Raw genomic sequence first — 13,231 nt, forward strand, 5'->3', positions numbered from 1 at the left:
GCAGTGGTGCTGGCCCCACTTGGGGACTCTAAATATCAGTTGATGGTGCATCTAAAGTGGGAGACGTGGTTCTATTTTACATACCTTATTCCTCAATCAAATTTTTGTTTTGTTTTGTTAACTACCCACGCCAGACCCACGGTTGACCCACGAAATCAGAATCTCTAGTTTGGATCCAGGCTGAGGGCCTGGCTCTGCTCTGTCTCTTTCCACCTCCACCATCGACCAAGGGAAGAGGAAGGACCCCTGCTGGGTGCATGGGTTTCCTAGGGCTGTCATGACAATACAGCAAATGGTGGCTTGAAGCAACAGCAATGGCTTCTCTGGTTTCTGGCCATCTGAAGGCCCCACACCTCTTCCAGCTGGCGAGGGCTGCCGGGAGCCCGTGGCAATCCATGGCCTGTGGCCACGCGACTCTGGTCTCTGCCTCCAACACCACGGGCCCTTCCCCACGGGCCTCCGTGGCCCTTGTTTTGTCTTCCTCTAAGGGCACCAGCCCTCGGCTCAGGGCCCACTCTAACCCAAGTGTCACCTCGTCCGAATCCCTTCCTTCTGCAAAGACCCTCCTTCCAAATGAGCTCACACCCCACCTCTCTGGGTTGACATGAATTTGAATCTGGGGCCCAGCAGTCCCCCCAGCATGGTGGGAGTGGGAACTGGGGGGTCTCCTAAGACCCAGCTGAGAGACACAGCCTCCTCCCGTGGGCCCCGGGGTTGCCACCCTCCAGGGGCCACCAGGAGGCCGAGCAGGTGGGCGAGGCTGACCTGTCGACTGCCTAGGGTAAGTACCAGCTTTGGAGACTCCCCGGGCACCCAGGCTGGGGGTGGAGGGTGGGGACCAGGAGAAGCCCGAGGTCCAGTCCTGTCCCCTAGCCAGCTTCCCAGGAAAGAACCCCGCATTGCTACTCTTCACCTGACAGCCCCCCAAGACTGCTCCTAGCTTGGTTCCAAATTTGCAAGACAGGCGGAGAGAACGGGGATTAATGATCCTCTCTAAAAATAAGGACTCACAGCCCAACTCAGGGCCACCAAGGGCAGCACTGTGTATCAATCCACCCATTTCCACCATGACCTCCTGGGGACCCCCTTTTACGGGTAAGGAAACTGGGGGTTGGGGAAGTAAAGGACTTGCCCAGGGTTCCTGTGGTGACGGCTGGGGGCCTGACACTTGAGCACCAGGCTCTGGCCCCCATCGGTGCCCTGAGCCAGGGCTCAGCCAAACGCCGCCCACGAGCCAGACCCAAACCACCTGGTCTGCTTGCGCTCAGTCCCTGAGCTAAGAATGGCTCTTCCGTTGCTAAAGGGTTGTTAAAAACAGAAGAAGATGCAGCAAAGACCATATGTGCCCAGAATGCTAAACCTAGTCACTCCCTGCCAACCTCCACCCAGATCCTGACACTAGGCAGCCAGTCACCCCCCAACGGCCCCCGCCAGACGTGCTGGGGGATGCGGAGGCCAGAGGCAAGTCTGCACCCCCAGAGGTGTAAGACGGACGACAGGACGGCAAACCACACAAGTCCCCGCTCGGGCTGTGACCCTGCCAAAGCCAAACACAGTACCAGGTGACATGTCCCCAGGCTCAGCAAATAGGACAGGGACAGACCTGTGAAATAAGCCAGTTGAGGGGACGCTATTCTGAGAGCCCTGCTTAAAAAAAAAAAGAAAAAAGAAAAAAGCTTAAGAGAAAAAGGAGAGGGGAGATTTCTTTGGCTCACATAACTGGAAAATTTATTAACTGTCTGGCTTCAGGTACAGCTTGAACTAGGTGTTCACACGTGTTCCTGTTTCTGTGCTACAGAATAAGTTCCCTCAAATTTAGCAGATTAAATCAACCCGAGGTACTACCTCACAGGTCCCAAGGGTCTGTCCATGGGCCCTCTGCTCAGGTCATAGCAGGCGGAAATCAAGGCCTTGGCTGGAAGTGGCCGTGGTTGTAATTGTGGCTGAGACTCAGGACACTTTTCCAAGCTTGCTGGCGGTTGAAAGAATTCTGTTCCTATGGCTGTAGGACAAAGATTCTGCCTGTTGGCTCTCAGTCAGGCAAGGGCTGCTCCCTGCTAATGTGGCCTTCGTCCTAAGACGGCTGTTGGCCCTCATAAAGCCAGCTGGAGAATCTGATTCTAAGCTGAGTCAGCCCGTCTGGGGCCCTCTGCCTGATTAGGTCAGGCCCAACGAAGACAAACCTCCCTCTGGATGAATTCACAGTTAACTGATTCAGGGCCTCAGAATCCCTTATCATGGGAGTGAACTCAGAGCCTCACAGTCCTGCCCTCACCCAGGGGAAGGGGCTTTGCAAGGGAGGCTGGGTGCCATCTGGAATCTTTCCGGGCCCAGCGTGGCCTCTGGAGTCTTCTCAATCATCACCAAGTTCAAGCCCTGGAAGGAAAGCTGCTCTGAATCAATAGCTTAAATGAAAATCCTAGGCCTGATCCTCATTGGCCCCCAAGGGTCATGTGCCCATGCCCCACCAATCACCGGTCAGAGTGCAGAATGCGTGGGCTGGCCCGGCCTGAGTCCCATGCCCAAACCTTGAGCAGGGGGTCAAAGCTATCCACCAGCAGCGCCAGGACTGAAAATAGGGTCCAGACTGTTTCCCAAAGGAAAGGGGATGCCTGCCATGAACACTGGCCCCCCAACTCCTGACCCCCCAACAAGTATGTAAATCACACCACGCACAAGCCTGAGCTCTGGGTAGAGGCATGGTTTTATTTGCAGTTAAATGCGATTTTCACGTCCAAATCTCCAACGCTGTTCTTGGTTCCCTGACTCATTTTTATTTGCAACTTTAGCTGAGAAGCCCCTGCTCCTGTGTCCTTATCTACGGACACCAGTGCTGGTCACGCTTCACTTAAACACACACAGGCTGGCGCTGCGATCGCGGGTACCTGCCAGCGCAGCCCGAGAGGAGCTCGCCGGGGCTGTGCCGGGGCTGGGCCCATGCTCCTCCACAGGGAGGAGTGTGTCTGTCAACCAAGGCAGCTGCCAGGGCTCGGCCCTTTGTGAGCCTCCCAGGACTGGTCTCCGGGGAGAGAAGCAAAACATCGAACCACAAGCCTCTGCCCATCGGCCCAGATGCCTGCTGTAAACAGCCCAAATCTTTTCCAGGCCAAACGCTGACCTGGCTGGTCCCTCCCAAGGCAGCGTGTGGCCGTGGTCTGGCCGCACCAGCACTCCCAAGAAGATCTCTGGGGCATTCTGCATGGAGACGAGCTCAACGGGGGCCTGTGAGCGGCCAGTGGTGCTTAAAAGCCACAGGCCTCGAGCCAGCTGCTGCCACAGTCATCGCAAGTGCCCCAGGAAGGCTGGTGGGAGGGACCGGGCACTGCGCTAGGCACTCTGTGCACAGAACCATTAAGGGGAGAGGGGCCCTAACACTGGTGTCCTGATATCTCAGACGCGGGGTGCGTGGCCTTTTTCTATGTCCTAGAAACAGCCATAGGAGATGGGGACTATCGTCCTCGGCCCCATTTGTCGGGGAGTTTGAGGGACATAGGCCCACGGCGACACACAGTTGTGTTTGGCCCCAGGCAGCGCTGGGGCTAAACTGTGTGGGTTTGTCTCTAAACACTGGGGACCAAGCCACGCCCCTCCACCACCTCTTCTGCTTGAAAACATCACCAACAGGCTGAGCACGCGTCCACTCCACACGCGTCTGTGGAACGCCGTGTGCCGGACAGTGTCCTGGGCACTGAAGTCACAGTGATAACAGCCGCAGCCCCTGTCCTCCTGCAGCGAGTGGTGGACAGGGGAAATAGACAGTTTAGGCCGCAGACATAAATAAAAATGGATCCCAGCCAGCAGCCTGTCTGAGGAGGACCCTAAGGTGGGGAAGAAGGTGGATCCAGGAAACATCTCTAGGCACCACAACATTGAGCTGAAACCTAAAGGACGACAAGGTAAAACCTGGAGAAAGAGTCTTCCAGGGAGAGGGCATGGCGAGGGCAAAGGCCCTGAGGCAGGAAGAGGTTTGAAGAACAAAGAGAAGGATCCCTCCGTGGCTCTATTAGTGGAGCCCACTGAGGGGTGATTATGGAATCCGTTAATTTCCTGAGGTGCAACGGTGATGGAGAGGTCATCTGGGGAAGCAACGTATCCTCAGGAGATGCCCGCCCAGGGCCTCGGGGGTGATGCGTCATAATGTCTGCAACCTCCTCTCAAGTGGCTCAGTGACAGGAGGCCACGCGGCGGCACATCAACACCTGCAGACCCCGGTGGAGAGCAGCCGTGTGGCCCCTGGGCTGCCCTCTCAACCTCTCCACTGGGGATTTTCAAAATGAAAAGAGAAGCAAGTGGGCAGGGAGAGGAGCCGGGCAGCAGCTGGGGCGGGCCCACGCTGGTGCCCAGAGTCCAGATTTCCACGCGCCAGAGCGGGGTTGGAGCCCAGGGGCACGTGGCCTGGTTTGCTTTGGCTTCGGAGGGCCACCTGCCCTGGCTCCGTCCTCCAGCTTCACGGGCCTCGGGAGAGTCTCCCTGGGCCGGGCACGCTCTTCCGGTTCTGACCTAATGAATGCTCCCCGGGCACCTTCCGTAGCCTGGCACGCTCTCCGTGCCCATTTCACCTTCCTTAATCTCACCTCATGCACATGACAACATATAATGTCCTTGTCACCATCTCCATCCTTAAGGTGAGGAAACCGAGGCCCGGGAGGTCAGTGGGGTCTCCAGCCGGTGCTGGCCGAGCTCAGGTGGGTTAGCTTGGCCCTGGAGCGGCACCTGTCATCCTTTGACTCTCACCAAGTCGCCACCGTCATGAATCATAATCGATGAATTCTAACCAAAGCTCAGAAAGCCACTGTGGAACCGGACGTGCTGTCCCCGAGAGAGCCCTAGACTGAGTCACACTCTTGGTCAGTGGATCCCGGTCTACCCTTTGAGAAAACACAGGTCTGCCCGCTCCACCTTGTCACGGTGGCCTGGCCGTGCTGCCCAGGGGCCGTTACTCATCTGAATACCCGGGCAGCACCCGGCTCCTGGGCATCCCGTTGGTCACAAGGTCACAGATGGAAACCTTCCTGCCTGTTTATCCAAAAGAGAACCACTGGTCTATCATTCAGCAAGAGGACAAATAGCCACGGTCATCAGCGGTCTTTGAACTGTGTCTTCACTGGTGACAACCACAGTCTGTCCTGGTAGGAAGTCAGAATGAACACCCCGCCCCTGGAGACGGCTCATAGCAGCCCCAGGAGATGGCAATTATATCCGTTTATAATTCCCCTCCCTCACGAACCAACCCTTGATTCATAAATGTGCACTCTTAGGAGTCAGGCGTTAGAATAAATTAGACTATACAATTATGTGTAATTAAAGGGGAAAATGGGTACCGCGCTGCAGAGATGAGCCGTGCTTTGCCCAAGTAAATCACGTGCGTGTCCGCAAGCTGGCCCCACGGAGGCGGCGTGAAACACAATTAGTGTTCTATTTAATGGGGGTTTACGGAGCTGGTTTTCATTATCACAGTATCTCAGGACACACAAACAGTCTTCCTCTACTGACATTGCATTCCCACTGACAGGACAGCTTGGGTCTAACCGAAAATTCTGCAGGACTAACCACAAATTTATGTCATCATGGATGAGACTGGAATTTGTATTTTAAAACCCGTGCAAAACCGTCTGTGCTCAGGAGCTGGGGAGTTTGACACCACGCCCCCGAGAGTGACTGCGGGCCCCTCTGCTCTGGGAGAAGCACGTTCTAGCCAAGCCCTGTGCATTATTAAAGCCACCTGTGCCCCAGTCCTGAGGCTTGCCTGCCCAAGCCTCCCGCCTGCAGCTCTGGTCCGACTTTTAACGTTCCTCCTTGACACGCCAATTTGTTTAAGACATGTTAAAAGGTTGCATTTTACGACCCCATAAAATCCCGACCATGCCAGCCCAGATCCAGCCAGAGGAACACACAACCAGACAGCTTCAGCCTCGGGCTGGAGACGCAGAAACACACCAGGAGTTGTGTTTCACGGTCCCGTGGAGCCACGGAAGACACAGCCACTGGCTCTGCAAGGTAGGTGGGACCCCAGGGCTCCCGCTCACGGCCGCCAGGGGACACACAGAGGGGAGGCCAGGCGTGGAGGTGTTGGGAGAAAGGCCCCCACCACCTAAGCCAGCAGTGGGGACATTAGGCCGAGGAGCTCGGAAGGCCTGACTGGGTAGTCCAGAGAGGACAATGCGGGGGGGGGTCAGCGACACAAGGGACTCCGGGAAAGCCACCCCAGACAGTGTGGTTGGAGGCAGAGGGACTGGAGACTCAGGGTCCTCAGCACTGTGCTCAGCCCACCCAGGCCAGGCGGGGACATCCAGCCCCCAGGCCCCCACATCTCCAGGAAGACCCCGAGTGGGGCCAGCTGTCCCCAACTGACTGAAAGGGATGGCAACATCAGGCTGAGGCCCGGACCCCAAGGACTATGGGGTCTTGGGGAATTGTGGAAAGGTACGTGGCCAGAGGACACATTGCAGGTCCTCTGACCCCATGGGTGTCTGAGCTGGTGACGGCCCCTGCCTGCAACAAACCCGCCTACGGGAAGGCCCACACCTTCCAGACCTGTCCCCTCCTCCCAAGGAAGGACAAGGGGCAAAACCCGGACGTCACTTCAGGTCTTTTCATAGCAACAGGGAAGCCATGCACATCTAAGGAGGAGCAAGACACCATCAGGCACACACACAGCCCACGGGCACTGTTATTAATAGTCTGATAAAGCAGGAAGGATCCGGTAGAAACCCACCAGCAGGACCTTCGCAGGGACAGGAGAGCCTGTTCACCTCCCCGGAGTCGGGAAGCATGGCCAGGCTGGTTCTGAACTTCTTGGTGGTGGAAATCCCCCCACCTCTAGAACAGTCTCCAGAGCAGGGCAGCCCTACCCCAGCGCCTCCCCTCCCACCCTGGGGCCCCTGGAGCTCTGAGGACTTGTTAGAAATGACCGCTCCTGTTGGGTTCCAAAGCCAGGCTCAGCCTCCAAAGGGCTGAGATCCACATGTCAACTCTGTGCCTGGGGACAAGACCCATTACCTTTCTGGCTGCTCGAACGGACATGTGCCACAAAGAGAAAACACCCCCGGGGATTTACCAGAATAAGAAAAAAATGCAAAATATCTCATGATTTTTTTTTTACATTGAATACGTGTTGAAGACCCCTGGACACTCAAGGTTAAAGAAACTACATGATTAAAACCCATTTCACCGGTTTCTTTTGATTTTCTAATGCCATTAGTAGAGATTTCCAAATTACATAGGAGGCCTGCCACATACATCTCCTGGACAGCACTGCGGCCAAGGTGTCCCCTTCTGCAGAGATGAGGCAGAAGGGGAGGGGTCTCCATAGGTTTGGGTCCACGGAAGTGAAGAAGCTCAGCCAGGCATCTTCCCAGGCTGGCAGTGGACAGGTCAGCGGCCTCTGTGGCAAGTTCAAGATTTTTCTGATTTATTTAGACTCGAGATTAAACTGGAATGACCAAGGGACACTCTGGGAAGGGGACTAGAGCCCCTAAGCTAGTCAGGATACCTGTTTGAATTTCAGATAAACTTAAGAGAACTTGTCAGCATTAATAGGCCCCCACAGTGGTCATTTATTCGTATTGCTTAATCTGAAAACACTAACTCAAAAGATAATACCAGGGCAAGGAGGTGTTCAGTGGGAAGAAAACAATAGCCAAGGGTTTAAGCACGTAATTCTGGGTTCAAATTCTGGGTCCACGGCTAGTATGCCTTGGGCCAGTCACCCAACCTCTGTGATTTGGTTTGCACGGCTGTGAAATGGGTATAACCACACTGAAGAAGACCACGGGGTGCAGGCACGTTCCTCCTGCCTACAAGTGCTGTTTCCCCACCAGGGTCGGTTTCCCCCTCGCAGCTCAGCCCTAAGTCCTGGGGCTACTGGTTGGGTGGGCTGCTCTTCGCCCACCCTGCAGCCCCTTGCCCCTCTTGCCCGGCGTGACCGTGGGGACGGGAAAGCGCGGCCGACAGCGCCACCTTGAGTGGAGTTCCCGGCTTTCGCGGGAAGCCCGTTTCTTCTTTCTTTTCTATTCTCGGGCCATCTCTGGGCAACGCTGCTGTGTTCACTTGGGCTCAAGTTAATTTCCGGGAGACCTTCCGAGGCGCGTGGGAAGGTCCGGGCGCGTGGGTAGTTCTCCCTGCGATCCCGCTTGGGGCTCGGCCTGGAGCCGGCTTCTCCAATGGCACATGTGGGTAGTTAGAGGCGAGCGCAGGGCTTTGAGCAAAAGCAGTCGGGTGTTTGCAGACCGGGGTGAGCCCTTGTGAAAACAGATAAAAGAAAACATTTATTAACGTGTCATTACGAGGGGAGCGCCTGGCCGGGCTGCCGCACGCCCCGAGGACACTTGGCTCCTTCCAGCTCGGAGGGAGGAGAAAAAGGAAGCAGAAAGGGGGCAAGGATCTCTCCGTTCCCAGCCAAGTGGCCTGATCGATGGCCCTCCGACTTGATTACGATGTTTGATTTATTAGAAATGCCCCTCGTCTGTGTGGCTGGCGCGTACACACACACACACACACACACACACACACACACACACACACACACCACACACGCACACACGCACGGCTCTGGCTCGCGTCCCTCCCTCGTTTCCAGCTCCTGAGCGAATCCCACATCTGTTTCAACTCTCCGCCGAGGGCGAGCAGGAGCGAGTGTGTGTCGGTGAGTGTGCGTCTGTGTCCCAGCGAGGGTGCGCGCTCGGTGGCGGGAGCGCGGCCAGCCGAGTCCGGAGGCAGCGGAGGCCGGGAGCCGCGGGACCCCCGCTCCGCGCCGGCTGCCCGGTCCGAAGCCGGACTTCGCGGCGAGGGCCGTGCGCGGGGGGCCGCAGGGCCGGATCGGCGGGCCGTGCGTCCCCGAGCTAGAGGTAAAGCGCTCGCTCTCCAGGGGCGTGGGGAGGCCGCCGCGTGTCCCCCGGCCCCGCCGCTCCCGCTCCGGCCTGGAGCCCCCGCCCCGGCGCGCGCCCGCCTCCCCCGCGCCGCGGCCGGCAGGCGGGCAGGCGGGGGCCGGCCGTGCCGTGCCCAGGGCGGGCTCGGGCCGCGCGGTCGGCCGGGCCGGGGCGATTCGGAGCGGCCGGGCGGGGCGCGGAGACGGACTTTGGCGAGGGCGGTGCGCCGGGCGGGGGCCGGGGCGGGGAGAGGCGGAGGAGGAGCGCGGCTCTCGCCGGGGATGCAGCAGCGGCGGCGGCGGCAGCGGCGCGGAGTCCCCTGCGCCCCGCGGCCCGGCTGGGCTGCAGCAGAGGCGGAGCGCCCCACTCCGGGTGAGGCCCCGGCCGAGCGCGCGGGTGAGTGAGCGGGCGCGGGGCAGGGCGGGCTGGGCTGCGGGCGGCGCGGGCTTCTGCAGCCGGAGCCTCACCCGGGCGAGCATGGCCGCGAGCGCCGCCCAGGTGAGCCGCGCCGGCCCCGGCCTCCCTGCTCCGGCCCCAGCGCAGCGCGGAGGTGGGACCCGGCGGGCTGGCGGGAGGCTCCGGCGCCGGCGGGCCGCAGGGGGGTGACCTGGTTGACCCCGCCGGCGGGCTGGGCGTGCAGGCCAGGATTTCCCGCCGCGCCCCTGACCCGTGGACGCGCCACTCCGAGCCCTGGTGGCCGGGGGGGAAAGCGCGCTGGGGCCCACCGGCCGCTGGGGCACGGCCTCGTTGACCCCTCTGGGTTTAGACCCAAAGGATCGACTAGAAGCCAGCGCACATGGGGCTTGTCCGGGCAGGACCCGAAAAAGCAGTGGACGGGATCTTCAGAGTGAGTCGCAGATACCGAAAGGACAAACAAGACTGAAAAGGCAAACTTCCTCCTTAGACCAGGTCAGAACCCGTTTCCACGCCCTGTAGAGAGATGCGCCCCTCCTGGGTCTCCAGAAGTCTACGGTGAAGCTGCAGCGATACTAGGAGTGCATTTTATAAAAATATTCCTATAGTAGTTCATTCATTCCTTCTACAAACATTTTATGGGGCATCTCTGGTGCCTGGAGCTGAGCTTTTCCCAGGGAAAGGGGATGAAGGAAGGTACCAGCCCGTGCACAGAAGCCCCGGTCTCTTGGAGGCAGCTGGGGAGATGTAGCCTCGGGGGGAGCGTAGGGAGACACCCCCAAGCCTGGCTGGGCACTGTGGCCCTCTGCCCACTCTTCCCTCCCTGCGGGACCCTGAGGACCACGCCCCCTGCACACAGTAGGGCGAGCTGCAAAGCCTTCTGGCCACAGCCCTCCCCCTCCCCCTTCTTAAAAGTTCTGGCTGGCCCCGCCCCCTTGCTGGACAGTCTTTCCTGCAGCTTGTTCTAATCACTTTTTGAGTTAAAAGTCAATATTTAATTAACCAAGTAATTACATTCAGCTGACGTCTGAATCTGGGTATTTGCTCATCTGTGCTTGTGGGGACACCGTGCTCTCCCCCTCCATCTGTCCCCTGCTCCCCCCCCCCCCAGGAGGCTCTAGAGCCAAGTCTCTGGGGTGACAGGGAGCTGTGGAGAAGGGCTTTCTCTGGAGGACACCCCAGATTTGTTCTCCCCTGAATTGTTCTTGCAGTTGGTAGTAAGGGGGGCTCCTCACTGTGACTCACCTCCCCCTACACAAGGAGTGGGGTTAATTAAAGCCATTTGTGAAAGACGGAAAGGGGGAGGGCACCGAACACCCCTCCCCCTAAGCCTTGCAGGTCCAGTTATAGAGGGGGAGAGCTCAGGGCCACCAGCCCCGGGGAACTTAGTCCCAGAACGGGCAGTTTGGGGACATGCATCTTGGCCGAGGCACATGGGTGTCTGCTCAGGAGGACACCGTCTTCCTCCGGCAATCGTGTGTGCAGAAAGGCACAGTGCTGGTATCTCTGCCACGGCTGAGGGTCAGTGTGCTTTGGGCTTTGTGTTTACTTCTTGGGTTTTTTATTTGAATTTATGGCTTTTTCTGAAACCCCTAATAACATGTTAAGTTTTCTGACTTAAGGGTTGACTGATGATTTGATTGAAAAAACCTGGGCTTGGGAGGCACTGCGCTCTCTGTGGCTGTGTGACCATGAATACGCCAGACCTGCCTCAGCAGCCATCCCGAGGCCGGTTCACAGCCTGCCCTGTGAAGTCCGCCTTCCACTTGGGATCGTGTTTCCCCTTCTGTTGTCCTGGCTTGAGTGGACTCCTCTGCCCAGGCCTGCCTCAAGGGGGCAGCTTCTAGGCTCCTGGGTCAGCCAGAGGGGACAATCATGCTCTCCTCAAGCCTGTGTCTGTTCTGAGAGTTTCCCCTCCCCCCACCAGAAGCCCTGACCTGCGGAAGGCTCTCCATCCTGGCCAGCTTGTAGTCACAAGAAGGGTTTGTTGTGAGCTCGGTGGACAGCGCTTGGCTAGTGTTAGTGGCCAAGTACATTCAGAGCGCTTCGATGTGATATAAGAAACTCTGAGGGGCGGGTGCTGGACCATTGTCATGGTAAAGACGAGGCTGCTGGGGCGTGGGGCGTAGAGAGTGTGACTTGCTGGCAGGGTCAGTGGTGAAGCCCTGGGGCTATAGGTTCCACTCAGAACCTCTGGGTCCTCCTCCTCCACGACCTTGGCCTTTTTATCCAACTGGAGGAAAAAGAAAAATCCATGCTCAGTGAAGAGTTAGTAAAACTGCTCTTTCTCCCTCAGAAGCCTCCGCTGACTAGGGAGTCTCGAGTTTGCCTTGGGGTGTTTTTTGGTTTGGGTGGGGTGGAGTTTTTTGCCCCAAGGAAAGCAAGCAGCTGTGAGATGCTTTTTCCTTCCGCTGTGCATGTGTGCACCCCCCCACACCCGCATCAAAATGCAAAGTGAAACACCAAATGGGGCTCAGGAAAAAAGCTACCAGGATCTGAAGTCATGACTTTAGTCCTTAAAAGCACCATGGCCAGAGGATGGACAGCCTCCTGGAGGAGAGGCCCCCTGTGGCTGGTGATGGAGTCCGGGGTCCTGGGTGGCTGGGCTCAGCCCGGCCACGGGTGTGGAAGGTGGAGCTCAGCACCGACGGCAGGTGAGGGGCCTCCCTGGGGTCTGCCTCTGCAGGCCGCCTTGCCACGGGCCCTGGTGGGCATCCTGCAGATGCCCCTGCTCCAGCCAGACCCAAGGCTGTACCTAATTGGGAGATCATTAAGATCATTATAATTAATTGGCATCCTGATAAATGGCATGATTGCCTAATGGGGTGGTTGCTAGGGAACTAGGCCTCACTTGGAGCCTCTGGGGGGAAGATGCGCTGGGCTGGCTGCAGTTGGTGTTGGGGTTACAGACCCGGCGGTTGGTGGGCAGGAAGCCAGGGCTCACCCGCCTCTGCTGGTGTTCACTGAGCAGCTGCTGTGTGCAAGTTGCGAATGGAATTGGAGGGGTATTTTCCTAGAAGGACTGTAGAGCAATCAGGATCCTTTCTCTTGGAAGCAACAGAAAGAAAAAAAAAAAAATCAAACCAGCTTAAAAAGCAGCAGCCTGTGGGTTTTCATAACCCCACATCTAAGGTGACTCTGGCCCGAGAGCAGCTGGACCCAGGGCTCGGGTTTCGTGTGAGAACCGTTCCTCTCGTCTCTGTGCTGTGTTCCAGCCTCTCCAGCTCCGAGGGCGGCAGGCTCTGGCAGCCACGGGCACGGTGGTTAGGACAGCCGGTCCTCCTGGCCACCTGCCCAGCAGTGAGACGGGGGCGTGTGACCAAGCCTCTCTGGGCTCCAGCGTTCTCCCACAGATGATGCTGATCCTAGCACCCAGCCCCCGGTGTGTGGTGAAGGGTGACATGAGATCATCAACGTCAAGGGCTGAGCACGGCGTCTGACAGGTGACCGCTGGCCGTGGTCATAATGAGGGGCAAGGCTGCTGCCAAGGAGCTGCCCTCTCATCCCCTCTGGCGGATCCCAAAAGGAAAGAACAAACCTCTTTCCAGGTAGATCCCCCGAGCCCCAGGTACCCCCTCTTGTGCTACTGTGCTGTGCTCAGGCAAACCAGTGCCCACCCAAGGAAAGCCTGACGGGCATTTGGCTGAGGCCAGCCTCAGGCTCCACCCTGGGAAGCTCACTGCCGGGCCCCCCAAAGCCTCAGGAACACAAGCGGGGGTCCTCGGTGGAAGGGAGCCCTGGTTTGGGGGGAAGCAAGTGACCACACTGACGTGAGCAGCCACGGCCAGAGGCACCTGTCTCCACCCCTGGCCCAGGTGAGGGCCCAGGAGCCCCTCCTTCCCCTCCACGAGGGTCCTCAGGCAGCAGGGGCCTGGCTCAGCTCTTCCACACATGAGGGATGCAGCCTGGCCTTGACCCTGGGCCTGCTGGGGGCCAGGCCTGCCCAAACT

General features: G+C 58.3%; 1 protein-coding gene and 1 long non-coding RNA gene across 6 annotated transcripts in view; one reads left to right on the forward strand and one right to left on the reverse strand.

The window, feature by feature from the left end:
- Positions 1 to 5,886: 5,886 nt before the first annotated feature.
- The window catches only part of Sulf2 (sulfatase 2), an 81,822-nt gene continuing 74,477 nt past the window's right edge, over positions 5,887 to 13,231 (forward strand). Inside the window, exon 1 of one of the 5 annotated variants that reach the window (XM_078051985.1) lies at positions 5,887 to 5,997. The gene's annotated coding sequence lies outside the window, so the exon portion shown is untranslated. Of the gene's footprint in view, positions 5,998 to 8,238; positions 8,645 to 8,706; positions 8,847 to 9,106; positions 9,264 to 9,754; positions 9,777 to 13,231 lie in introns of those variants that run through there. The other 4 variants (XM_013358650.4, XM_078051984.1, XM_078051983.1 and 1 more) reach the window with 4 other exon arrangements.
- LOC144378195 (uncharacterized) lies at positions 7,524 to 8,667 on the reverse strand. Its single transcript, XR_013439862.1, has 2 exons — positions 8,547 to 8,667; positions 7,524 to 8,240 (listed from the first exon to the last, which is right to left on the reverse strand). It is a non-coding gene; the product is annotated as an uncharacterized LOC144378195 (long non-coding RNA).

The sequence above is a fragment of the Ictidomys tridecemlineatus genome, chromosome 5 (assembly GCF_052094955.1).
Source record: "Ictidomys tridecemlineatus isolate mIctTri1 chromosome 5, mIctTri1.hap1, whole genome shotgun sequence".
Taxonomy (NCBI): domain Eukaryota; kingdom Metazoa; phylum Chordata; class Mammalia; order Rodentia; family Sciuridae; genus Ictidomys; species Ictidomys tridecemlineatus.